The 25,258-nt window shown below is 39.1% G+C and overlaps 1 long non-coding RNA gene across 2 annotated transcripts in view; it reads right to left on the reverse strand.

Annotated features, from left to right (window-relative positions):
* LOC141569710 (uncharacterized) overlaps nt 1-25,258 on the reverse strand; it is a 62,015-nt gene that overhangs the window by 32,413 nt on the left and 4,344 nt on the right. For both annotated transcript variants that reach the window (XR_012493473.2, XR_016019947.1), the window contains exon 2: nt 7,448-7,575. This is a non-coding gene — a long non-coding RNA (uncharacterized LOC141569710). The remainder of the gene's footprint in view (nt 1-7,447; nt 7,576-25,258) is intronic.

Consider the following 25,258-nt stretch of genomic DNA (forward strand, 5'->3'; position numbering starts at 1 on the left):
GTCTTCCCTCAGCCCTTCCCATCATATCCTGTCCTCCTCTTCCCAACACCCTGCTCTGGAGATGCTTTCTTGCCTTCCCTGTCCACTGAGTCCCCATCTGGTCATGCCCATTTCACACCTATAGGGTTGCCAGCAGGGGACTGGGACCTCTACCACACCTGCCTTTGCCAGCCCTAGCTAGGCCTTCTGTGCAGTGGAGGTGTGTCTAGTAATGCTGCGTGTAGGTACCGGTATGTGTCAAATGACACACTTGGACTACTTTTCCTACTCATGGGCCCTTTATGAATTTTTCATTAATTTTCACAATTACATTTTCCTCAGGGACTCACATATTTCATCTAAATGTTTAAATATGTTGCTCTACTCTTATACCTCATATTCCACTATAACTAGTTTACATTACTGCCTGTCTAGTGCAACATTTCTTTTTTTATTATGAATATTGTAGTTTTCTTCTTTTAAATTTGATCAGCTTTCTTAGGGGCTGATCCATATAATCAATTATTTGAAAGGATCAGCTTTTGTTTTATTTATACTCCGTAAGTTAATTTTATTTATTTAAGCGTTCATTTTTTGTGAGTTGCCACTTCTTGATTTTTTGTTTTGTTTCGTTTTCATGTGTTTGCTTAAGCTTGTTCTTTTTCTAATTTCTTTTTTTAATTAAATTTGTTTGGGGGGTAATAATATTGGTTAATAACATTAGATGAATTTCTGGTATACATGATAATACCTATAACATACAACATCTGTATACTCTATTGTGTGCTCACCAGTCAAAGTCTAGTCTCCTTCCATCACCGTATATTTGACCCCCTTCACCCTACCTCCACTCTCTGCCCCTCTGGTGACCACCATTCTGTTGTCTCTACTTCTGAGTTTGTTTTCTGTTTGTTTGCTTGTTGCCTTTTGTTTTATATTCCACAGACAAATCCAAATTCCTAACTCGATTATATTTGGTTTTCCTTTTTATATATAGTAATGGATTTGAGGCTATATACTTTCCTCTAAATGTAGCTGTATGTCATGAACTCTGGAATGAAAGGTGCAACTTCAGAACTGATTTCTTAACTTTGATCCTAGCTATTGAGGAAAGTTTCTTAATTTCTAACTGATTAAAGTAATTTGACTGTCTTTTCTTTCTTTTTTTTGAAATATGGTTTTACTATCATCAGAGCATGTAGCCTGTTGAATATGAACTTGTAAACATTATTCAAGATTTTCTTTGTGGTCCGGACACCCAACTGAATTGCGTAAAATTTTCATAGATATAAGAGAAGAAACTGTGTTCTCCGTTAGGTACATATTACACATTAGAACTTTTTCTTTTCCTAATTAAATTTATTAGGGTGACATCAGTTAATAAAATGATAGAGATTTCAAGTGTACAAATCTATAATACATCATTTGTATATTACATTTTGTGTTCATGATCCAAAGTCAAGTTTCCTACCATCACCATATGTTTGACCCCCTTTACTCTTTTCTACCTTCTTCCTCCCCCACTTTCCCTCTGGTAACTACTATACCGTAGACTGTATCTGAGTTTTTGTTTGTTTGTTTGTTCACTAGGATTTTTCAAACTACTTTGATGATTAAGGTTTTTTTACTTTGATTTTTTTCTCTTTTTTTCTACTTCAGCTGTTATATTATCAAAAGATAGAATAAACATTATAATATTTTTAAACAAATTTCTCCTTGTGGTTCTGTGTTTTTTTTGGGGAGTAGGGAGTGGCTGAGAGAATCCTAATGTGTATTATCTCAGGCCATTTTGCACAATGCCGTTAATGGATTTTCCTTGTTTTGTCTGTTGAATGCTTTTGACTTTGAATTTTACTTCGATAAGTACATCACCACTGCTACTTTTATTTTGCTGCCACTTGCCTGGTGTATGTTTGCCTAAAACTTTATTTTGCATTTTTCTTGTTTGTTTAAGATATACTTCTTGTGACTGTATATAAGTATATTTTTGCCCTAATCCCACATTTGTGTCTTGAGATGCAGTCCATTTAAATGTGTGTAATTATGATAATCTTACCTTGTTTGTATTATATCATGCTTATTACCAATTTTATTATTTTCTAAATACAACTTTTATCCTTTTTTTCCTAATAGCTTAATGAAGTTTTTGGTCATTTTTGTCCCTCCTCCGCACTTCATTAGTTTGGAAAATTTTATTTTTATTAATTGTCCAATTATATACATTGTCATTTCTAACAGGCATAATTTATGTTTTCTCTATTATTTGATCAGATTATAATTAGACCTTTGTAGAGAAAGATGCTCTAACCTCCATTATTTGCCTCACCAAGATGAACAGTATTACTTCTGGATTTTTCTACAAAAATTTAAACTGCTTATTTGAAGACCGTTTTTCTTATATTGTCAATTCTGCTTCAGAAAAACTTACTTAACATTTTTATTCAAAATCCTCAGTCACATTATCTATCATAGTTTAACTTTAGCTATAGGAATGTATACCCAATGGTGTGTGTTTTACCAAAATAGTTGTTGCTAACCATTGTTTTGCTCTCTTATTTTTGAGATCTATCTACTGATTTAGTATTCATTTATTTATAATACTTCTTTCAGTATTTTCCTCAAGTAGAGTAAATTGGTGTAATACTCTTCAAACATTTCATATCTGAAACTGTCATTTTTTGCTCTGACTGAAAAATGGTATTTTGGAAAGGGGTATAGGATCTCTGCATCAGAGTCTTTATTTCTCTATGGTCTCTGGAATGTAGCTTCCGAGATGGCCCCCAGTGATCCCTGCCTCTTGGTATTTATGACTTTGTGTAATCCCCTCCACTTGAGTAACTTGCTTCTAACCAATAGTATACTTTAACACTGAAGAGCTACCACCTTCGTGATTAGATTATAAGAGTTGGTAGCTTCTGTCGTGCTAACAGGCTCTCTCCCTTGTTTGTTTTAGTAAAGCAACTTGCCATGTTGGAGAGGCCTGTGTAACAGAGAACTGAGGGTGTTCTCCGGCCATCAGTCAGCAAGAGACTGAGGCTCTTAGCCCGATAGCCCGAATGAACTGAATCCTGAAAACAACCATATAAATGAGCTTGGAAGCAGATCTTTCCTCAGTTGAGCTTTCAGATGAGGCCCCTAGCCTGGCTAACACCTTGTTTGCAACCTCATAAGACTCTGAAACAGAGGACCAAGCTAAGCTGTGCTCAGATTCCTGCCCCACATAAACTATGAGATAATAAGTGTATGTTGTGAGGGACACTGGGTTGCTTTCTGGAACGGGAGCCATAACATCTTTTAGGAATGGTCAGTGGCTGGTCTCTGCATAAGTCAGTTTTAGAAACCATGTGGGTCAGTGATTGGCAGTCTGGGAAGATCTATTATTGGAAACCTATTGCGGGTGTGGCACTGGGCATTATTCAATGTTCCCATGGAAAGCAGCCAAGGGCCCCCTCTGGAATGTAGTAATTCGCCACCACTGTGGATTCATGATATGAAGAGTCCAGGCCATGTCAGTGATTGGAGACTTTGAAGTGTCATCTGGCAGCCCCTGTAGTCCAGTCATGGGTGGCTTCTGCTTGTCAGTGATTGGGAACCAGAGGGATCAGGGGCATGGTCCCAGGGATTTAGGACCTGAGATGACCAAAGATCAACAGTTCTGGGTTGGTCAGTCATTGGGGGGCCTGATGCACACCTGGATTCCAGTGTCTGAGAAGCAGGTGGGAGGGTGAGTTTGAATTTTCATCTGTTTCAGAAGAAGAAGGGCTATGTAGGCCGCTGTAGATGTGCACTGAAATATGCAAAAGCTCAGTTTATGTGCATAAGATATCGTTACCCCTCAACCTGAGCACTTTGAAGACAATGGAGAATAGAAATATCATTTATTGGGAGCCATCCCTGTATGGGGTTCAGTGTCACAGAGTGGCTGAGTGTGGGCACTTTGGAGTCAGCTGACCTGGCTTAAATATTTCCCTTTCCTCCTATTTGCTAGCAGTGTGACCCTGGGACAAATGAGTTAACATTGCTGCACTTTAGTTGCTTCTACTGTCAAATGATAACCATTGTCTTACTCACTGATGGACTCACTCACTCTGGACTCCAGTGCTGGGGCAGCAGCTTGAAAGGTACCAGGGACATATGGGAGGAATTGAGCTGTCTGGCTGCAGGCCGAGGGCTGGACAGGCAGCTTTCTCCCATACAGAGGGCTGGCAGGCACCACTGTTCTTTATGGAGTCCATCCACTCCCAGCATACAGATGCAGGGGAGCACCATATCTGAGTCTCCATCAATCTAGCTAACACCATTCACCCTGTCCTGGTGATTCCCTGAGACCCCATCCCAACCAACTGCTGGGCCCACCCAAGCTGTTTCCAATGGCTTTTCCATATAAATGGCCTTTCTTGTCTCATGCTGTGGAATTTCTTAAAATCTCTCAAATGTTCACAATCCCCCCAAAACAGCATCTCGCCTCAGTATGCCCTGTATCTCTTGCTAAGTAGCCTCAAGCACAGCACTAGCTGCAGCCAGCCTTGGTTTGCAGCTTAGCCTCTCCCAGGCACCTCTAAGCCCAACACAATTCACACACATTTGTAAATCATGTTGTAGCTCATACCATGTGGCCCTGGGAAGGGCAGAGGCAGAGGATGAACCTGGCTGCAATGGAGCCCCTTTCCAGATGCCCCCAAAACAACACACCTAGTGGCCAGCTTTAGACCACATGAGAGTACCACCCAACCACATCCACAAATGACACACCCAAAGGGAAGACTGGGCAGGCACCAGAGCCCTGCTAAAGTGAATCGTGCTCAATAGGGTCAGGGCCTGAACTACAGCTCCTCCACTGTAGTCTTGGCCAGTCCTCACAACCAACCAACCTAAGGGTCAATCCCTCCCATTGCTATGCAAACAGCAATCAAGGCTCAACAAAATAGGAGGGCACACATCACTGACACAAGGAATACATCTGGAGCATCCAGCTCAGGTGACCAGGGAGACTGCACCACTGGGCCCCATAGGACACCTACTACATAAGGCTACTCTACCAAAACTGGGAGACATAGCAGCTCTACCTAATACATAGAAACAAACACAGGGAGGGAGCCAAAATGGGGAGATAAGGAAATACATCCTGAATAAAAGTACAAAACAAAGCACCAGAAAAAGAATGAAATAAATTGGAGACAAGCAATCTGACAGATGCAGAGTTCAAAACACTGGGTATAAGGATGCTCAATGATCTCAATGGGAACTTCAACAAAGAGATAGGAAACACAAAAATGGATAGAAAACACCCCCCCAAAAAAACCAGTCATAAATGAAGAATACAATAACTGAAATGAAAAACACATTAGAGGGAATCAACAGATTAGATGAAGTAGATTAAATTAGTGATTTGGAAGAGAAGGTAGCAGAAAACACATATTAGAACAGCAAAATAGAAAATAATAATAATAATAAAAGAGGATTGTTTAATGTGTTCCTGGGACAACATCAAGCATACCAACATTTGTATCATAGGCATACCAGAAGGAGAAGAGAGAGAGCGAGGAATTAAAAACCCATTTTGAAGAAATAATGACAGAAAACTTCCCTAAGCTGGTGAAGGAAATAGACACACAAGCCCAGAAAGTGCAGAGAATCCCAAACAAGATGAACCCAAAGATGCCCACACCAAGATATATCATAATTAAAATGCCAAAGGTTAAAGACGAAGAGAATCTTAAAAGCAGGAAGAGAAAAGCAGTTATTTATGTACAAGAGAGCTCCCATAGATTGTCAGCTGATTTCTCGAAAGAAACTCTGTAGGCCCGTAGGGATTGGCATGAAATATTCAAAGTGAGGAAAAGCAAGGACCTACAACCAAGATTACTCTACCCAGCAAAGCTATCATTTAGAATCAAAAACAGTAAACAAGCTTCTTAGACAAGAAAAAGCTAAGGAAGTTTACCAACACCAAACCACTATTATAAGACAAGTTAAAGGAAATTTTTTCAAAAGAAGAAGGAGGAGGAAGTGTAGGAGAAGTAGAAGAAAGAGGAGGAGAAGCAGGAGGAGTAGGAGAAAAAGAAGGAAGAGAAGAAGATTTAGAAGAAGAAGAAGACGGAAAATATGAATAATAAAATGTCAATAACTACATGTCTATCAAAAATTACTTTCAATGTAACTGGATTAAATGTTCTAAGCAAAAGACATAGGGTGGCTGAATGGATAAGAAAACAAGACCCTTACATATGTTGCTTACAAGAGACTCACTTCAAACCAAAAGACACTCACAGACTGAAAGTAAAGGGATGGAAAAAGATATTTCATGAAAATGGAAACAAAGATCCAAAAAACTGGAGTAGCAATACGTATAGCAGACAAAATAGACTTTAAAACAAAGGCTATAAAAAGAGACAAATAGGACCCAGTAATCCCACTTCTGGGTATTTATCGAAAGAAACCCAAAACACTACTTTGAGGGGATATGTGCATCCATAGGTTCATTGCATCATTGTTTACAATAGCCAAGATGTGGAGGCAACCTGGGTATGCATACTTTACCAAAGAATATTTATGAAGTGATCACCCTGATAAATCCCCAGGTACCTAGATATTCTTTGGTAAAGTATGCATGCATTTTAAAATTGGGTTCTTAATTTTCTTATTTATTGAGTTTTGAGAGTTTTTCATATGTGTCCTTTATCATAAATGCAATTTACACATAGTTTCTCCCAGTTTGTGCCTTGTCTTTTGAAGAACAAAACTTGTCCATCAGTGGGTGAATGGATAAAGAAGAGGTGGTACATATAGACAATGGAATATTACTCAGCCATAAAAAGGAATGAAATCTTGCCATCTGCAACAACACGGATGGACCTAGAGGATATTGTGCTGAGTGGAGTAAGTCAGAGAGAAAGACAAATGCCATATGATTTCACTTATATGTGGAATCTAAAGAACAAAACAAACAAACAAATGAAACAAACAAACTCATAGATGTTGGAAATATTTTGATGCTTGGAGATGGGAGGGGGTTTGGGGGGATAAAAGAAGGGGGGAATGGGGGATAAAAGAAGGGGGAAAGGGATTAAAAAGTACAAATTGGCAGCTCCAAAATAGTAATGAGGATGTAGAGTAGAGCATAGGGAATATAGTCAATAATATTGTAATAATTATGAATGTTGTCAGATGGGTACTAGATTTATCAGGGTGATCACTTCATAAATTATGTAAATGTCTAATCACTATGTGTACACCTGAAACTAATAAAATACTGTATGTCAACTCTAATTGAAAAATAAGAAAAATGTATTCAAAAAAAGACAATCACATTCCACTGGAATAGAGTAATAATCACAGAGACTGAAGAATCTAGACACATCAAGGATGACACCATCACACAATTGAGATGTCCCAGAGCACTCGGCAGCTGAGAATGGAAATAGCCTCACTGAGGCCCCTGGCAGATGCGTAGGGCAGCTGCGCTTACCGAGGGAGAGCAGGTGGCTGTAGTTCTCCAGTGTCACATCCCGGTACAGGCGTCTCTGAACAGGTTTCAAGTGCTGCCAACTCCTCCCTACTGAAGTTTACAGTCACATCCTCGAGTGACACTGAGACCTGTAACAACATAATCCTGTTCAAGGTGACATGGTCAGCACTGGGGGATGGGGAGAAGAGAGATAGGAAGTTGTTTGTAATGTTTTTCACCATGATATCATATATGGTATGCTTATTAAATACCTAGTTACACCAAACATTGTGCAGGATAAAAATGTCAAATGAAAATTTTTCCTATTCATTGTGTATTAAATTCAATCAGTAAACCATTTTTGCTAATGAGAATAAAATTAGTTTCTCTTTAAATCTTCTACTTCTTTTAGAAAATACCTGGAACTCATCTCTTGAACAATTATATACCAGACATTATGCTAGGTTTGTGGCCACAAAGATGTATTATGTATGCTTCTAGATTTCTAGAAACTTAGAGACTTGGAAGCATACAACTAAATAGATGAGTTCACTAAGATGTTTAAAAAGGAGCATGACTGAAAGATGATCAGAGCATATTCTGGATCCAAAAGGGTAAAATATAAATTCTGCCTGGGAGTGTAAGTTTAAGCTTCACAAAGTTGGACAATGAAAAGCGTGATGCAGGATGAGTGGGGGAAAATGTTTTCCTAAAAAAACAAGAGCATAGGTGTAGAGACAGAAAAATACATGGTGAGTTCAGAGAACAGCTAATTGAGCTGTTCAAAATGGAGCAGTCTGGGTGATACGTCAGGAAGGTGGTTACAAAATATAATTTTGTGAAAGTAGGAGTCTGGAGTCTGATCACGGAATGAGTTATGTCCCGTAAACAATACATTTCCATTGAGCTGTTCTAGATGCAGGAAAGTGATATGATCTGATTTATAAAAACAGCTTTATTAAGTCGTAAATGACATATAATAAACTGAACATATTTAAAATACACAATTTGATAAATTTTAACACGTGTATACACCCACAAAGTGACAAGTGAACATATCCGTCACCTCCCAAGATTTCCTCTGTTCCTTTATAATCCTGCCCAATCCACTCCGCCCTGCCCTAACCACTGATTTACTTTCTGTCATTATAAATTAGCTTTCATTTTCTGAAATTTTCAATAAATGAAGTCATAAAGTATGTATTTTTTTGGTTTGGCTTCTTTCACTCAGCATAATTATTTTGAGATTAAGTCATGTTGTTTGTTGTGTATATCAAGAGTTAATTCCTTTTTATTGTTGAGTAGTATCCATTTGGGTTGTTTCCAGTTTTTGGTTATTGCAAATAAAGCTGCTATGAATATGCATATACAAGTCTTTGTGAGGACATATATTACGTTTCTCTTAGGAATATACCCAAGAGTGGAATGACTGAGTAATATGGTAGGTATATATTTAACTTGCTAAGAAACTGCCAAAAGTGGTTGTATATTTTATATTCCCACCAGCGAAGCATGAGTTTTCCAGTTACTCTACAACATTGCTAACATTTGGTAGGGTTGGTCTTTTTATTTGTATTGAACAGATATAGGGTGGTATCTCCATATGTTTAAAAAAATGTTCCTAATGACTAATGATGTTGAGCACCTTTTCATGTGCTATTTGCTATCTACAGATATTCTTTGGTAAAGTGTGAATACATTTTAAAATTGGGTTCTTAATTTTCTTCTCCCCCTTCTCCCGCCTCCCCCCCACACTCCGGTTCAAGCCGTTATTTCTCAGTCTAGTTGTGTAGGACACAGCTCCCTGGCCCATGCTGGTATTACAGGCCTTCTGCTCCCCCCCCCGCCCCCCCCCCCCAGGCAGTTGGTCACTTCGTTGGTCGGCCGCTTACAGCAGTTCACGGCACCTCTCGCTGGCTGCCAGCTGCTCACACTGGATGCCGGCCACTCACGCTGGCCACACCGGCTGCTCATGGCGGCACACAGTAGCCCACGGCAGCACACAAGCAGCCCATGGCAGAACACAGCAGCCCACACAAAACCCCGGCTGCTCATGGCAGCCCAGCTCCAGGGAGAGCTGTTCTTCACAATCTTAGCTATAGAGGGTGCAGCTCACTAGCCCATGTGGGAATTGAACTGGCGACCTCGGCATTAGGAGCACGGCGCTCCATCCACCTGAGTCACTGGGCAGATCCTTAATTTTTTTTTTTATTGAGTTTTGAGAGTTTTTCATGTGTCCTTTACCATAGATGCAATTTACACATAGTTTCTCCAAGTTTGTGGCTAGTCTTCTGAAGAACAAAGCTTGGTAAATTTAAAATTTTCGTTTTATTAGTTTCAGGTATACAATACAATGTAATCATTAGACACTTATACCCCTCACACAGTGATAACCCCTCTCCCCCAATCTACTACCCCTCTGACATCGTATATAGCTATTACAATACCATTGACTATATTCCCTATGCTGTACTTTAGATACTGTGAAAATAAATAAACACACACACACACACACACACACACACACACACACACACACACGGTGCCAAAAAATTTATACACATTTTAAGAACGGAAAAAAACTATTAAAATTGTAATACTTAATATATACTGATAACAAAAGATGAATACAAGTCACGTCTGACGTCTGCATTTACAAGAGGTGCTCAAAGTGGTTACCATCAGCGTCCAGGCACTTCTGATTATGGCGAACTACTGCTTGAGCAACGCTGACCAAAGTGTCCATTTGTGTCCATTTTTTGGCCCCAGTATATATATATATACACACACACACACATATATGAATATATATATGTGTATGTTTATATATATTCATATATGTGTATGTATATATATGTATATATAAAATTATAGCTAACACTCAATATTTTACTTCAGGTTCAGGTGTACAGCACAGTGTTTATGCATTTACATAATCTACGAAGTGATTCCCCTGATAAGTCCAGTACCCACCTGGTCCAGTACCACACCCTGCATGATCTTTACAGCATTATTGACTATATTCCCCATACTGTATTTCATATCCCCATGACTATACTGTGACTATCAATTTATACTTTCTAATTACTTCACCTTCTCCCCGATCCCCACCCCTCCCATCTAGCAGCCATCAGTTTTTGCTCTGCATCTCTGACTCTATTTCTGTTTTGTTTGCTTGTTTATTCTGTTCTTTATATTCCACATGTAAGATCATATGGTATTAGTTTTTCTCAGTCTGACTTATTTAATTTAGTATAATATTCCTTAGGTCCATCCATGTTATTGCTAATGGTAAGATTTCATTCTTTCTTATGGCCGAGTAATACTCCATAGTATAAATGTACCACAGTTTCTTTATACAATCGTCTATTGATGGGCTTTTTTTTTAAAAAAGATTTTATTGGGGAAGGGGAACAGGACTTTATTGGGGAACAGTGAGTACTTCCAGGCCTTTTTTCCAAGTCAAGTTGTTGTCCTTTCAATCTTAGTTGTGGAGGGTGCCGTTCTGCTTCAAGTTGTTGTTCTTTCAGTCTTAGTTGTGGAGGGTGCAGCTTAGCTCCAGGTCCGTTTTTTCTAGTTGCAGAGGGCACAGCCCAACATCCCTTGCGGGAGTCGAACCGACAACCTTGTGGTTGAGAGGACGCACTCCAACCACCTGAGCCATCCGGGAGCTCAGCTCAAGGTGCCATGTTCAATTTTAGTTGCAGGGGGAGCTGCCCACCATCCCTTGCGGGACTCGAGGAGTTGAACCAGCAACCTTGTGGTTGAGAGCCCACTGGCCCATGTGGGAATCAAACTGGCAGCCTTCGGAGTTAGGAGCATGGAGCTCTAACTGCCTGAGCCACCAGGCCGGCCCTATTGATGGGCATTTTTGTTGTTTGGATATCTTGGCTATGGTGAATAGTGCAGCAATAAACATAGGGGTGCATATATTTTTTTCAAATTAGTGTTTTGGATTTCTTTGGCTAAATATCCAGGAGTGGAATTGCTGGGACATAAGGAAGTTCTATTTTTAATTTTTTGAGGAACCTCTGTACTGTTTCTCATAGTGTCTGCACCAATCTACAATCCCACCAACAGTGCATGAGCGTTCCCTTTTCTCCACATCCTTGCCAAAACTTGTTGTTTGTTGATTTACTGATGATAGCCATTCTGACAGGAGTGAGGTGGTATCTCAGTGTGGTTTTTATTTGCATTTCTCTAATGATTAGTGACACTGAACACATTTTCATGTCTGTTAGCCATCTGTATGTCCTCTTTAGACAAATGCCTCTTCATGACCTCTGCCCATTTTTTCATTGGGTTGTTTGTTTTTTGGTGTTGAGTTAAATGAGTTTCTTTTTTAAATAAATTTTGGATATTAACCCCTTACCAGATGTATCATTGGCAAATATTTTCTCCCATTCAGTAGGATGTCTTTTTATTTTATTGATGGTTTCCTTTGCTATGAAAAATTTTTTAGTTTTTTTCTTAATTAAAGTTTATTGGTGTGACAATTGCTGGTAAAGTTACATAGATTTCAGGTGTATGATTCTGTAATACATCACCTGTATATCACATTGTATGTTCACCACCCAGAGTCAGTTCTCTTTCCATCACCATATATTTGATCCCCTTTACCCTCATCTACCAACCCCCTCCCTTTACCCTCTGGTAACCACTAAACTGTTGTCTGTGTCTATGAGATTTTGTTTTATCATTTGCTTGTCTTGTTCTTTTGTTGTTTTCAGCTTTATATACCATTATATCAGTGAAATCATATGGTTCTCTACTTTTTCTGTCTGACTTATTTCGCTTAGAATTATAATCTCAAGATCCATCCACGTTGTTGCAAATGGTACTATTTCATATTTTCTTATGGCAGAATAGTATTCCATTGTGTATATATACCACAACTTCTTTATCCATTCATCTACTGAAGGACATTTTGGTTGTTTCCATGTGTTGGCCACCAAAAATAAAGCTGCAGTGAACTTTGGATCACATGTCTTTATGGATAAATGTTTTCAGATTTTTTTGGGTAGATACCCAGGAGAGGGATTGCTGGGTCATATGATAATTCGATTCTTAATTTTTTGAGGAACCTCCACACTGCCTTCCATAATGGCTGCACCAGTCTGCATTCCCACCAACAGTGTATGAGGGTTCTTTTTTCTCCACAGCCTCTCCAACACTTGTTACTATTTGTCTTGTTGATGATAGCCATTCTGACTGGGGTGAGGTGATACCTCATTGTGGTTTTGATTTGCATTTCTCTGATTAGTGATGTAGAGCATTTTTTCATATGTCTATTTGCCATTTGTATGTCCTCTTTGGAGAAATGTCTCTTCAGGTCGTCTGCCCATTTTTTAAATTGGATTGTTTGTTTTCTTGTTGTTGTTGAGTTGTATGAGTTCCTTATATATTTTGGATATTAGCCATTTATCGGAGGTGTTATTTGCAAAAATCTTCTCCCATTTGGTTGGTTACCTCTTTATTTTGTCGATGGTTTCTTTTGCTGTGCAGAAGCTTTTAAGTTTCATATAGTCCCCTTCATTTATTTTCGCTTTTACTTCCCTTGCCTTTGGAGTCAAATTCATAAAATGCTCTTTGAACCCAAGGTCCATAAGTTTAGTACCTATGTTTTCTTCTATGCAGTTTATTGTGTCAGGTCTTATGCTTAAGTCTTTGATCCATTTTGAATTAACTTTGGTACATGGTGACAAATAGCAGTCCAGTTTCATTCTTTTGCACGTGGCTATCCAATTCTCCCAGCACCATTTATTGAAGAGGCTATTTTTCTCCATTGTATGTCTTTTGCTTCTTTGTCAAAAATTATCTGTCCATATTTATGTGGGTTTATTTCTGGGTTCTCAATTCTATTCCATTGGTCTATGTGTCTGTTTGTCTGCCAATACCATGCTGTTTTGATTATTGTCGCTTTGTAGTACAAGCTGAAGTCAGGGAGTGTGATACCTTCAGTATTGTTCTTTTTACTTGGGATTGCTTTGGCTATTTGGGGTATTTTGTGGTTCCAAACAAATCTGATGATTTTTTTGTTCTATTTCTTTAAAAAAATGCCACAGGGATTTTTATGGGGATTGCATTAAATCTGTGTATTGCTTTGGGTAATGTGGCCATTTAACTATGGGTATCTACCCCCAAAATCTGAAAACATTTATTTATAAAGATATATGAGGTGTGATCGAAAAATACAGTGAATGTTTAAATTAAAAAATTTATTACAGTAAAAGACACATTGCAATTAATCCCCCTCAAAATACTTCCTTTCTCTTTGAACATACTTATCCCATCATTCTTGACACTTTCTGAAGCAGTTCTGGAAGTCTGCTTTCATGTGTCTTTACTTCATCCTCCATCACGACAATACTCCATGTCACACATTGCTTCTGGTACAGCAATTTCTGTCAATTAAAAACATTACAGTGTATCCTCATCTACCTTACTCACCAGATCTGGCACCGTGCGACTTTTGACTCTTACCCAGAGTCAAAATGACCGTGAAAAGTACATGTTTTGAATCAATTCAGAACATTGAAGCAGCCATGACAGTGCAACTAAAGATACTCATGAAAGAGGACTTCCAGAACTGCTTCAGAAACTGGCAAGAATCATGGGATAAGTGTGTTTGAAGCGAGGGGGAGTTTTTGAGGGGGATTAATTGCAATGTGTCTTTTACTGTAATAAGTTTTCTTAATTTAAACATTCACTGCATTTTTTGATCACACTAATGTACTCCGATGTTCACTGTAGCATTATTTACAGTGGCCAAGACATGGAAACAAACAAAGTTCCTTCAATAGATGACTGGATAAAGATGTGGTATATATACACAATGGAATATTACTCTGCCATAAGAAAAGATTAAATATTGCCATTTGCGACAACATGGATGGATCTTGAGATTATGCTAAGCAAAATAAGTTAGACAGGAAAAGTTGAGAACCAGATGACTTCACTCATATGTGGAATATAAAACTGAAAGCAACAAGACAACCAAAAAAGAAACAAAAACTCATAGGCACAGATAACAGTTTAGTGGTTACCAGAGGGTAAGGGGGTAGAAGGGATGGTAAAATAGGGTAAAGTGGGTCAAATATATAGTGATGGAAGGAGAACTGACTCTGGGTAATGAGCACACAATGTGGTATATAGATGATGTAATACAGAATTGTACACTTGAAACCTATGTAATTTTAATAATCATTGTCACCCTAATAAATTTAATTAAAAATTTTAAAAATGCATACAAAATCCAAAAAAATATCTACTCTGAATAAAAGCAGAATACAATTTTGTACATGCAAAGAAAAAAAAAGAAAATGTTACTGGGAATTTGAAACAAAAATTGCTAAGTATCTTTAGACAGATACCTAAAGAAAATATGTAGGGCCTATAATAAAAAATTTAAATTCTCTTTGAAAAGTTCAAAAGTATAACTATCTTGCTGAAAAAAAATTTAGAAGGTAGGGCATTTCTCTAATGGTGTAATTTTATTTTAGTCAATGAATAGAGAAAATATTGACTTAATCATGCTTGATAAAAATGAGATGTACCCCTGAAGATTTTATGAAACTTAAAATTCCCTGACTTAAAAGGTGAGTCAGTTGGGGAGGGGTTATGAATGGCCATACCGATATTAAGCCATCAAAGTAAGAACAGGAAAAAAAAAGCAGAAAATAACATAAATAGTAAATATAAAATAAGAAACAAGGCACAAAATTAGGTGTGTTATGGTTATGTGAAATTGAATTGGCTGATTCATTCTGTCAAAAGAGAGAAAGAGGGAGGACTGGAATGAAAAAAAGCAAGTACTATGAGACATAGCTATAAGAAACATAAGTAAAACATAGTGACAAACTGCAAAATAAAAGGCTGGGCATAGATATAGTAAGTAAAGTCCAGAAAAATGAAAGCCTGCTTCGTGATAACAATATCAAAGGGAATCTGAAGGTCAAAGACATCCAATTGGCATAAATGGGTTATATATAAAGGCAGAGCTAGTGGACTAAGAAACTTAGTCCTAAATCACTGATCCTCCCCCACATGGTCCTCTCAGCCTCACACGTATCACTTACAACAATGGAAAGCAGAGTTATTTAACTTAGAAGAATGAACTTAGGAACTCTGATTCAAAAAATTAAACCAAACCCCGAATAGCCCAAAAGAATCTTGCAAAAGAAGAATGAAGTTGCAGGTCTCACACTTACTGATTTCCAAACTTATCACAAAGCTACGGTAATCAAAACAGTGTTAAACTGGCATATAGACTAATGGAATAGAATAGAGAGCCCAGAAATAAACTCTCACATACATGGTCAAATGATATTTGACAAAGGTGCCAAAAGTATTCAATGGGGAAAGGATAGTCTCTTCAATAAATGGTGCTGGGAAAATGATGCAAATGATTACCTTATACCATATACAAAAGTGAACTCAAAATAGATCAAAGACCTAAATGTAAGACTTAAAACTATTGGAAGAAAACATAGGGGAAAAGCTTCATGATATTGGATTTGTCTAAGATTTCCTGGGTATGACACCAAAAGCACAGGCAACAAAAGCAAAAGTAGACAAATTGGACACATCAAAAAGAAACTTCTGCATATCAAAGGGCACAATCAACAAAGTGAAAAGGCAATATAGGGGGGCCAGCCTGGTGGCTCAGGCGGTTAGAGCTCCATGCTCCTAACTCCGAAGGCTGCCGGTTCGATTCCCACATGGGCCAGTGGGCTCTCAACCACAAGGTTGCCAGTTCAATTCCTCGAGTCCCACAAGGAATGGTGGGCTCCGCCCCCTGAAACTAAGATTGAACACGGCACCTTGAGCTGAGCTGTCACTGAGCTTCCGGATGGCTCAGTTGGTTGGAGCGCGTCCTCTCAACCACAAGGTTGCTGGTTCGACTCCCACAAGGGATGGTGGGTTGTGCCCCCTGCAACTAGAAAACGGCAACTGGACCTGGACCTGAGCTGCGCCCTCCAAAACTAAGATTGAAAGGACAACAACTTGACTTGGAAAAAAGGCCTGGAAGTACACACTGTTCCCCAATAAAGTCCTGTTCCCAATAAAATCTTTAAAAAAATTTATTCCCCTTCCCCAATAAAATATTTTTTTAAAAAAGGCAATATAGGGAATGGAATATGTGCAAATCATATATCTGATAAGGGGCTAATATACAGAACATATAAAGAACTCCTATAATTCAACAGCAGCAAGATAAACCCAGATAACCCAATTGAAAAACAGCAAAGGACTTGAACAGACATTTCTCCAGAGATGATATACAAATGGCCAGTAAGCACATGAAAAGATGCTCAACGTCACTAATCATTAGGAAAATGCAGATCAAAAGAACAATGAGATAACATCTCACATCCATTAGGATGACTACTATTTAAAAAAGCAGAAAATAATAAGTGCTGGCAAGGATGTGGAGAAATTGGAACCCTTGAGCACTGCTGGTGGGAGTATAAAATGGTGCAGTCACTATGGAAAACAGTATGGCTTTCCACAAAAAAATTAAAAATAGAATATGATCCAGCAATCTTACTTTTGGGTATATATCCAAAAGAATTGAAAGCAGTATTTCAAAGAGATATTTACACATCCATGTTCATAGCAGCATTATTCACAATAGTCAAGAGGTGAAAGCAACCCAAGTGTCCATGAACAGATGGATGGATAAACAAAATGTGCTATATACATGCAATAGAATATTATTAAACATTAAAAAGGAAATTCGGACACATGCTACAACATGGACGGACCTTGAAGACAGTATGCTAAGAGAGGTAAGGCAGTGACAAAAAGACAAGTACTATATGATGTCAGTTATATAAGGTATCTAGAGTAGTCAAATTCATAGAAACAGAAAATAGAATGGTGGTTACCAGGGGCTGGAGTGAGGAGGAGACGAGGAGTTGTTTAACAGGTATAGAGTTTCAGTATTGTAAGATGAAAAAGTTCAGGAGATTAGCTGCAGAACACTGTGCATATACGTACCATTACTGAACTGTACACTTAGAAATGGTTAAGATGGTAAACATTCTGTTATGTGTTTTTTACCACAATAAAAAAAAATTAAAAATAGATAAATAAATAAGAACCAGACTGAAAGTGCACCAACAACACTGAAGTTATATACTTCATACTAGAAGTTATGGACACAGCAAAAGCTATACTTATAAGAAAATATACAGCTCTACATGATTTTGTTATTAAAATGAGAGAAAACATCAAAATAAATAAGCTGAGTACTCAATCTAAGAAATTAGAGAAAAACAGAAATATGCTCATAAAACCCCCAGGAAATAACAGTTAATAAAAATAAAACTTAAATGCAATATAATGTGCATGAATTATATGTACATTGAAGGTACAAATAAAATGAAGAGCTGATTCTATGAAATGACCAGTTACATGAATAGACTCTTGGCAAATCTGACAAAGGAAATAGAAAAATATATAACATTCAGAACAAGGAGATATTACCACTAGAGGAGATATTCCACTAATTATTACTTCTAGTAGAATATTATGTGCAATTCCATAGCAAAATTTAAATATGGAGGTGAAACAGGTGCTTCCCCAATAATATATAAATTAACACAAAGAAAGAAAAAACAAAAGAAACTCAGTGACCAAGGAACAGAAGTCATAAAGTTTGTATGTGTATTGCTTAAAAAGACACCAGTTCGGAATACCAAAATGGCACAGTAGGTAAAAGCTGTGCTTACCTTCCTTCACGACCACATCAAAATTACAACTAAACTACAAAACAACCATCATTGGGAATTGCCTAAAATTTTGCTGAACCAAAGCTCTACAACCAAAGACACGCAGAAGAAGCCACCTCAAGACTGGTAGGAGGGGCTTAGATGTACTATAGGCTGGCCCCACATCCGCATTTGACCGTTAAAGATCAGAAGGGATCTTTCAGCTGTGGAGGTGCTGCCCACCTCCAAGAGGGGTGAGAGGTCCCAGCCCCACCCCAGCCCAGGGTTCCAGTGCCGGGGAGAGAAGTCCCCATAATTTCTGGTTCTGAAAACCAGTGGAGATTGTGACTGAGTGACACTGAGTACAGCTGCACTACCAGGCACTCCTCTTAAAGGGACTGCACACAGACTTACCCACCAATGCAATGCAATCACTCACTCTGAGCTCCAGCACTGAGGCAGCAGCTGGAAAGACGGCAGGGACATATGGTGGGGAACTGAGTTGTCTGGCTTGGGACAGTGGCTGGAGAGTTGGCTTTCTCCTAGAGTGAAGACGTGGCAGAGGCCATTGTTTATTTGTTGAGCCCTCTCCGTTCCCAGTGTGCAGACACAGGTGGCCGCCATATCTGAGTCTCCGCAGTTCACTCACCATGCCCCGGTGATTTGAGACGCTGTCCCACCCAACTTTCAGGCACACCCAGGCTGCTTTCAGTGGCTTTTTCATACAAATTGCCTGCCTTAGAGCATGCTGCAGACTTTCCTAGGGTGCTCTCAAAGGTTCGCTGAATCCAGACAAGCAGCATCTGGCTTGTGCGTGTCCTGTACCTCTGGCTGAGCAGCCCTAAGCTCGGCACTAGCAGCAGCCAGCCTCTCAAGGTACATCCAAGCACGTCAAGGTGAGCAGCCATCTGTGGATTTTTTGTGGCTCCTGCTGGGTGGCCCTGAGTGGGGCACGGGCTTGTGGCTGAACTTGAGCTATAGCAGATACCCTCCAAGGTAGTTCTGGGGCTTGTGCCCCCAGTGGCCAGCTTCAAAACAAGCTGGAGCATCACCCAGGCTCCTTCAAGTATGACACACCCAAGGGGAGGATTGGGCTGGCACCAGAGTCTTGCTGAGTTAGATCCTACTCTGTAGGGTCAGCCCCTGCACAACAACTCTTCCACTGTAGTCAAGGCCAGTCCTCACAATGAGTGAGCCCAAGGATCAGTCCTTCACATTGATGTACAATAATCAACCAAGACTCAGCTACAAGAAGAGGGCACACACAACCCACACAAGGGACACACCTGGAGTGTGTGGCTCAGGTGACCAGAAAGACTGCAACACTGAGCCCCACAGCACACCTACTACATAAGGCCACTCTACTAAGACCAGAAGACATAGCAGCCCTACCTAATACATAGAAACAAACACAGGGAGGCAACCAAAATGGGAAGACAGAGAAACATGTCCCAAATAAAAGAATAGAACAAAGCTCCAGAAAAAACAAAAACTAAACAAAAAGTGGAGACAAGCAATCTACCAGATGCAGAATTAAAAACACTGGTTGTAAGGATGCTCACTGACCTCAGGGAGAACTTTAACAAAGAGATAAGAAGCATAAAAATGGACAGAGAAAACATGAAGAAGAACCAATCAGAAATAAGGAATACAATAACGGAAATGAAGAATATATTACAGGCAATCAACAGATTAGATGAAGCAGAGGATCAGAGCAGCGATGAAGAAAATAAGGTAGCATAAAACACCCAACCAGAACAGCAGAAACAAAAAAGAATCCAAAAAACTGAGGAGAGTTTAAGGGGCCACTGGGACAACATCAAGGGTACAAACATCCAAATTATAGGAGTACCAGAAGGAGGAGAGAGAGAGCAAGGAATTGAAAATCTACTTGAAGAAATAGTGACAGAAAACTTCCCTAACCTGGCAAAGGAAACAGATATATAAGCCCAGGAAGCACATAGAGTCCCAAACAACATGAACCCAAAGAGGCCAACACCAAGACACATCATAATTAAAATGCCAAAGGTTAAAGACAAAGAAAGGGGTGACGTCATAAAATGGCGGCGTGAGGTGAGCCTCTGTAAAGCTCCCCTGGAATTTACAACGAATCGAACAACAAAAACTCCACAAAGGACTCCCTGCACAGCAGACAGGCAAGACGAAGAGGCCCACTACCGAAGTTACCTACAGGTGGGAGATTCGCGCGAGCGGGGGGAGGAGGAAAGGGAGAACTGCGGAGATGGAGCCACGCGGTCGCAGGATGCACCTAGCTCAGTGCTCAGAGCTTGCTGCTTCCCGGAACTACCGCAGCTGCGGGACAGGGAAGAACTCGGACTGCTAGGGCTCCGCTTATGGCCCATAGGGCTGAGGGGGCAGCATATAACACGGCTGAACCCAACGCTCAAGGCAGAGACCTCGGAGAAAAGACTGAGGGAAGAAGGCTGAAAACGGTGGTTTAAGCCCTCACTGCCGAGCAGAGAACAGAAGCCTTAGGCACTGAGACTAGCCGCCCCCTCCCTACCCTCCCAGAGCTCACCCCGCCCCCACCTGCCCGGTGCTAGAAATGGAACAGTAGCAGTGTCAGATCAAAAGAACAGAATATTTGCTGTTCTGAGAACTGGACCGCAGACACAGATTTGCAGCCCAACTAGTTCCGGCAAAGGGGAGGGAGCTGTGGAAGCAGGACCGACTGTGGTGGTGGTCACAGCCATTGCTCTGGGCCACCTCTCACAACTCACCCCGCCCCTGGCCCCACCTATCTGGGCGGATCCCTGCAGGAGTAAACAGAACTGCTGAAACATACAGGCTCTGAATCAGGAGCTGGAAGAGCCTTGGAACATCAAAAGCTCTCTGCATACCCACCAGGACACTGCGCCCTGTGACCTAGACGAACTATTAACAGAGGAGAAGCCCGTCTCCCAGGGAATCCCCTCATTGTGTGAGAAGCTGGAATAGTGCAGAGAAAACATAGCACTACCGTGTGGGAGAACAAAAATAAGCTGCAGTTGGAGAAAAAATAAAACATTCTACCAACAAGTACTGGAAAACAAAAGAAAGACCGGTTCCTATCAACCTGTTGCAGAAGCCACTCCTGTAGATGTCTAGGAAGAGAAATAGTAAACCAGTAATTGCCATGAATAACCAAGGCAACAAGACAGCTCAAAAAGAAAGTGAAAAATCTCCAGAAAAGGCACTTAAAGATACAGAAATATGTGACTTAAATGACAGAGAATTCAAGATTGCAGTTCTGAAAAAACTCAACGAGATGCAAGAAAACACAGATAGACAGTTAAATGAACTCAGAAACACAATCAAAGAACAGCATGAGCATTTTACGAAAGAGATTGAAATTTTAAAAAAGAACCAAATAGAATTTCTGGAGATTAAGAACTCAATAGAAGAAATTAAGAATGAAATAACTAGCTTAGGTAGTAGAGTTGACCAGATGGACGAAAGAGTCAGTGACATCGAAGATAGAAACCTGGAAATGACACGGAGGGAAGAAGAAAGAGACTTGAGACTTAAAAGAAATGAAAGAACTCTACAAGAACTTTCTGACTCCATCAGAAAGAGCAATATAAGAATAACGGGCATACCAGAAGGAGAAGAAAGAGAGAAGGGAACAGAGAATATATTCAAACAAATTATCGATGAGAACTTCCCAAACTTGTGGACAGAACTGGACCCTCGAATCCAAGAAGCAAATAGAACACCTAGTTACCTCAATCACAACAGGCCTTCTCCAAGGCACATTGTATTGAAGCTGTCTAAAATCAACGACAAAGAAAGAATCCTCAAGGCAGCCAGGGAAAAGAAGATGGTAACTTACAAAGGAAAGCCCATTAGATTGTCATCAGATTTTTCAGCAGAAACTCTACAAGCCAGGAGGGAGTGGAACCAAATATTCAAACTATGGAAAGAGAGAAATCATGAGCCAAGAATAATATATCCAGCAAAGATTTCCTTTAGATATGAAGGAGGAATAAAGACCTTTCCAGACATACAGAAGCTGAGGGAATTTTCTAACACACGACCTGCACTACAAGAAATACTAAAGGAGGCTATTCGACCACCATCAACAGGGACAATTTGTGGCAACCGAAACAGAAAAAGGGGGTGAGTAAAGGCCTGAACCAGAGTATGGGAATGGAGAAAGTAAGCGTGCTGAAGAAAATGGAATACTCTAAATATCAAACTTTCTTTTACATAAACTTACGGGTAACCACTCTAAAAAAATCCAGAACTGAAATATATAGTGTAATAAAAGAAGAAACAGAGGGAAACATCATAGAATACCACCACACAGAAATAATAGACAACAACAAAAAGGCAAGGAAACAATGGAGACACAGCCTTACCAGAAAACTAAAGATAGAATGACAGGAAATCCTCACATATCAATAATCACCCTAAATGTAAATGGACTGAACTCACCAATAAAAAGGCACAGAGTAGCAGATTGGATCAAAAAATTAAACCCCACCATATGCTGTCTCCAAGAGACACATCTCAGCTACAAGGACAAGCATAGAGTCAAAGTGAAAGGGTGGAAATTGACACTCCAAGCAAATGGTACCCAGAGAAAATCAGGTGTAGCCATAATGATATCAGATAAAACAGACTTCAAGGTGAAAAAGATAACAAGAGACAAAGATGGACATTTCATAATGGTGAAGGGGACTGTACAACAAGAAGACATAACAGTCATCAATATTTATGCCCCCAATCAGGGAGCAGCGAAATATATTAAGCAACTACTAACAGAACTAAAGGGAGAAATTGACCAAAACACAATTATACTAGGGGACTTAAATACACAATTGACAGCTATGGATAGATCATCCAAACAGAAAATAAATAACGAAATAGCAGCCCTAAATGACACATTAGATGAAATGGACATAATTGACATTTATAGAGCACTTCATCCAAAAACATCAGACTATACATTCTTTTCTAGTGTACATGGAACATTCTCAAGGATAGATCACATATTGGGACATAAAATCAGTCTCAGCAAATTTAAGAAGATTGAAATCATACCAAGCATATTCTCTGATCACAAGGCTTTGAAATTGGATATCAACTGCAAAAAGAAAGCTGGAAAAAACACAAATATATGGAGATTAAACAACATACTTTTAAAGAACGACTGGGTCAAAGAAGAAGTTAGAGGAGAGATCAAAAGATACATAGAAACAAATGACAATGAAAATACATCCTACCAAATTTTTTGGGATGCAGCGAAAGCAGTTTTAAGAGGGAAATTTATCTCATTACAGGCCTATCTCAAGAAACAAGAAAACTCCCAAATAAATAACCTCATGTTACACCTTAAAGAACTAGAAAAAGAAGAACAAGTAAAACCCAAGGTCAGCAGAAGAAAGGAAATAACAAAAATTAGAGCAGAACTAAATGAAATAGAGAACAAAAAGACAATAGAAAAAATTAATGTGACAAAGAGCTGGTTCTTTGAAAAGATTAACAAAATTGACAAACCCTTGGCTAGACTCACTAAGATAAAAAGAGAGAAGACACTAATTAACAAAATCAGAAACGAAAAAGGGGAAGTTATCACGGACACCACAGAAATACAAAGGATCATCCAAGAATACTATGAAGGACTATAGGCCACCAAATTCAATAACCTAGAAGAAATGGACAAGTTCTTAGAAACATATAGCCTTCCAAGGCTGAACCATGAAGAACTGGAAAATCTAAACAGACCGATCACCAGTAACGAAATTGAATCAGTCATCCAAGACCTTCCCAAAAGCAAAAGTCCAGGACCAGATGGATTCACTAGTGAATTCTACCAAACCTTCAAAGAGGATCTAATACCAAGCCTGCTCAAACTCTTCCAAAAAATTGAAGAAGAGACAGGACTCCCTAACTCATTGTATGAGGCCAACATTACCCTTATACCAAATCCTGTTAAGGATAACACAAAAAAAGAAGACCAATATCCCTGAAGATTACAGATGCTAAAATCCTAAACAAAATTCTAGCAAATCGAATGCAACAATGCATTAAAAAGATTATTCATTACAACCAAGTGGGGTTCATCCCTGGGGCACAAGGATGGTTCAACATATGCAAATCCATCAATGTGATACACCACATAAACAAAATAAAGGACAAAAATCATATGATTATATCAATTGATGCAGGAAAAGCACTTGACAAGACACAACATCCATTTATGATTAAAACACTTAATAAAATAGGTATAGAAGGAAAATACCTTAACATAATAAAGGCCATATATGACAAACCCTCTGCTAATCTCATAATTAATGGTGAAAGACTGAAGCCCTTTGCTCTACGTTCAGGAACACGACAGGGCTGTCCCCTATCACCTCTGCTTTTCAACATAGTGTTGGAAGTCCTTGCCAGAGCAATCAGGCAAGAGAAAGAAATAAAAGGCATCCAAATAGGGAATGAAAAAGTTAAATTGTCACTCTTTGCAGATGACATGATGCTATACACAGAAAACCCTAAAGACTCCACCAAAAAGCTATTAGAAACAATCAACGAATACAGTAAAGTTGCCGGCTACAAAATCAACATACGAAAGTCCATTGCATTCCTATATACTAACAATGAAATCTTAAAAAAACAAAAACAAAAAAACAACTCATTTTGCAATTACAGCAAAAAGAATAAAATACCTAGGAATAAACTTAACCAAGGATGTGAAAGACCTATATGCTAAAAACTATAAAACATTTTTAAAAGAAATTGAAGAAGACAGAAAGAAATGGAAAGACATTCAGTGCTCATGGATTGGAAGAATCAACATAGTTAAAATGGCCATATTACCCAAAGCAATAAACAGATTTAATGCGATCCCCATCAAAATCCCAATGGCAGTTTTTAAAGAAATAGACCAAAAAATCATCAGAGTTCACATCCTTGGTTAAGTTTATTTTGGTTAGGTGTATTTTAGTTTTAAAATCTTTAAAAAAAAAGACCCCAGCTCTCTGTACTATTTTTTGCAATGTCCTGTGAATCTATAATTATTTCACAGTAAAAAGTTAAGTACACACACACACACACACACACACACACACACACACACACAAGCCACCAGGAGGAAACTAACTTAATATGG

The sequence above is a fragment of the Rhinolophus sinicus genome, chromosome 18 (assembly GCF_057876585.1).
Source record: "Rhinolophus sinicus isolate RSI-liver-muscle chromosome 18, RSI-T2T, whole genome shotgun sequence".
Taxonomy (NCBI): domain Eukaryota; kingdom Metazoa; phylum Chordata; class Mammalia; order Chiroptera; family Rhinolophidae; genus Rhinolophus; species Rhinolophus sinicus.